Raw genomic sequence first — 3768 nt, forward strand, 5'->3', positions numbered from 1 at the left:
AGTCTTGTCCAAATGCTTTTTGAATGCCAGTGGGCTCTTTCCGGTATTCCACTGTCTGCAACGTGACTTAGTGTGCATCCAGCTCCTGCACTAGGGCCCTGAAATTGAGCCCTGGGGAATACAGATTTTGATCTGATGTGTTGCCCTGTGCGCTACAACGCTTTGAGCCCAACCCTTCAGCCAACTGCTCACTCACCACATTGCGCGTGTCTAGCCATACACCATTTCCAGTGTACCCTACTGCAGTCCGAGCATGCTCCAGTATGTTCTGACCCACACCAGGCTGCTACCAATGCTCCCTGGGCCACTCCAGGGCACCCTAGGGTTGCACTGAGAACCTCCGGGAGCCCTCTGTGGTGCCATCACACATGGAGGGTGTACATGTGGATGTGTGTGCTGCCTGTAGCTCTCTGGGAACCCAGCAGCCAGTCAGCAAATTTGGGTTCCAGGGCGCTGAGGTGAGTCAAAGAAATTGTTGTGTAGAAACTTAACAGCAAAGTTTTGTTACCAATAAGTCAGGCATTATTTATTAGCGACACCTGGAAGTGCTGGAGATACTTCCACCGTAAGCGCTTCAAAGATTACACGATTCACAGTCCATTATATTTCCACAGATAGTATACATTCATCAATTATGCACAAGATAATTAACATAGACCCGCCTATCTGAGGTAGCGATTTATGAGGTTTTCAGTCTTCTATTCCCCGGTCTCTTCTACTGTCTAGCATCCTTTTAGCACCATGACAGTCCAATCAACAGCCTTTTACTTCATCCAGAAGTCTTCCTTGCTTGTCCTCTAGATGAACCTTCTTCACTGACACCCGCTCAGTAGGAGAATGCCTATTATAAGTAATTTATAGGTACCAAAATCATAATGTTTGCTCACTCAGCACTCGGCCATTATTTCTGAACCTCTGCTCGTCCTGGATAGAGATAAGTTTGGCAACCTGTCTTTTAACGATATAAACTGGGGTGCTGGAAGATAAGGAGAATAGAGGGGAGTATCTCCATATCTGCCTGTTGTGTCCCAACCTAATCTCGGAGTGAGATGATTCAGCCTTGTGTGGAGGCCCTGGCTTCTTTTGCCATTTGATAAGCCTACTCGCATCTTTTCATTATTGTGTTTCATTTGCTTAAGATCTCTTGTTACAACAGAATAGCCTTACAACATGCTTTCTAGTCTATAATGCTACATCTGTAACTATTCACAACATCTAAAAGCTGTTACAGTTTTGCAAGCAAGAACTAATCACATAACACATCAACTCAATAACTACATTGCTAAAAATACACTACTAACATATATGGTGTATCTACTTTTTCAAATCAGCTACATCTAAAACCATGTTATTAAAAAGTATATTGTGGCCTACTTCTGTCATCTGNACTACTAACATATATGGTGTATCTACTTTTTCAAATCAGCTACATCTAAAACCATGTTATTAAAAAGTATATTGTGGCCTACTTCTGTCATCTGAAACCCGGGAAGAAAACTCTCTAACTCCAATGTGGTGTTAGAAAGCGACATTCCTTAATTCATCATGATACGTACCGGGCGACTTGTCGAGCAAGAGCACACACTTAGAGTTCAGGTTCTGCATTTGAACAGTTAAGATATGCATATGCAGTACATTGGCATACATAGTCATTCTTTTTCAAGGACTCATAAAGATGTGCTAATGTCCCTTTGGGCATGCTCAGTGATATCTAGGGTGGTTGAGTGCCCGCCTACTTCTTCCCCTTTTTTCACCATCAGCTTAATCACTGAAGCCTTTGACCCGCTTTCAACCACTTTTCCCAGTTTGAAGGATTTCCACTGCTTTTTAGGCCACAGTGAGCAGCTTTTTAAAAACAGAGTATGTGGAACACGAGGAAAACGTCCTTGCACATTTTGGGGTAGAAGGTAAATATATTCTATTGTGACTCCAGCGCTTCTTGTGAGGTAAAATCATTGAGGCAAAAGTTAAAAGTATTCTATTATGTCCCCAGTGCAAAATTATTGAGGAAAATCTAGACTGTTCACCCACTAAATCTGAAATGGAAAGTTTCAGAACTATCACTTATGGGTTACTTTTGCTAAACTAATATACTGGTTCTTAAACTATTCTACTAATCCCTATTGCTAAAGAAACCAGCCTATGTCACTTCTTCAAATCAGAGGGAAATGGAGTCTTCCATTACTGTGCTGCATGCAGGTAAGTAGAAGCACAGAATGAAGCGTAGATCTTTTCCCGAGGCAGTTGGATGGGGTTCATTTTCTGGTATCTTCTGTGTCTTTTCTGTGCAGTTCCCATCACATGGTTCTGCTATCCATGCACCGTGTGAGAGCATCTGTTCTACCACATGTGCGCAGAGCAGCTCCTGCAGCACAGAATTCTCTTCAATAAGCGGCAGCAGCAAGTATCGCAGCTAGTGTGCACGCATGGTATTGGGGTGGGCACCTGTCAATCAGCTGTAATGACAAACAAATTGGATGCTGCCACACGAGCGAGGGCAGCTGGGAGCCAAATTGGTCCATTCCAGGGACAGGTTCAGGCACAAAAATGTGGAAATAGACAAAGGAATTCAAGTGCATGCACATTGCCGCCTGGAGGACTTACCACAATAAAGATCGGCAGATTCACTGTGCAGAGTGGTCAGAACTCAGCTACGCCACTTCCACATTTCTGTGTGCATGTACTTTCCATGGAGGTAGGTAGAAGCACACAGTGAAGTGGTGTTCTTTCCCCATGGCAGCTGGGTGGGATTTATTTTTGGGATGCTTTCGAGTCTCTTCTGTGCAGTTCCTGCTGCTTCCATGCCACCCAATGGACCCAGTGCACAGTTCTGTCACCCACACACCGTGAGAGACCATTTCTGCTGCCATGCACGCATGGAGCAGAGCCTGCAGTATGGAATTCTCTTCAATACCTGGCAGCAGCGAGTGCGGCAGCGCTAGTGTGCGCACGCAGCATTTGGGCAGGCACCTGTTAATCCAGGGCCATGATTAGCCAACTGGATGCTGCAGCGCACGCAGGGGCAGCTGGGAGTCAAAAAGGCCAGTTCTCAGTGCAGGCTTGGACATAACATGGAGGTAGACAAGAGACATTGTGAAATAGATGGGGTAAAACTGGGGAGAGCTCACAGTCCACAGCCGGTCTGCTCACCTGCACCTCGAGGAGTTAGGAGAAATCCATGCCTTCTGTACATCTTCGAGCGCATGTGCATTGCCACCTGGAGGACTTATCACAATAAAGATTGGTGGATTCACTGCGCAAAGTGGTCAGAACTCAGATACGCCACTTCCACATTTCTGCACACATGCGTTGTGCTACCTGGAGGACCAAATGACATAGACATTGGTGGACTAGCAGCACAGAGCGGTTAAAACAAAGAGATTGCACCTCTGCATTTTCCCACAATGTGCAGTAAGCTCGGGAGGAGCTATTAGCATAGAGACAGACAGCAGAGAGAGGAGACGGTGCAGTGATGTGCCGCGCAGCTCCGGGTGCTCTCTGTGGTGCTCTGTGGGACAGTGTGTGTCCCAGGGGGGTCCAGAGCTCCCGCAGTGCTCCTAGAGCTCCTCAATCTTCCGCTGCCCCATACAGCCACCACCACGGCCACTCCCTGATACCCAGTGGTATCTAAGCCTACATTCACTCAGCTGCCAAGCGCCGTACGTTAACTTTAATTAAGATTCAAGGCACTGGAAGAGCTAAGGACTTCTCATTTCCTCTGTTGTTCCTGCAGCAGCCGTTGTGAGAAACGGCCCAGCTAACTCAAAA

At 46.2% G+C, this 3768-nt stretch overlaps 1 long non-coding RNA gene across 2 annotated transcripts in view; it reads right to left on the reverse strand.

Moving 5' to 3' along the window:
* Nucleotides 1–1404: 1404 nt before the first annotated feature.
* LOC110391951 overlaps nucleotides 1405–3768 on the reverse strand; it is a 2989-nt gene continuing 625 nt past the window's right edge. Inside the window, exons 2-3 of one of the 2 annotated variants that reach the window (XR_002434187.1) lie at nucleotides 3151–3318; nucleotides 1405–2888 (exon numbers count right to left, since the gene is read on the reverse strand). This is a non-coding gene — a long non-coding RNA (uncharacterized LOC110391951). The remainder of the gene's footprint in view (nucleotides 2889–3150; nucleotides 3319–3768) is intronic. The other variant, XR_002434188.1, reaches the window with a different exon arrangement.

Source organism: Numida meleagris, unplaced genomic scaffold, assembly GCF_002078875.1.
Source record: "Numida meleagris isolate 19003 breed g44 Domestic line unplaced genomic scaffold, NumMel1.0 unplaced_Scaffold666, whole genome shotgun sequence".
Classification (NCBI taxonomy): domain Eukaryota; kingdom Metazoa; phylum Chordata; class Aves; order Galliformes; family Numididae; genus Numida; species Numida meleagris.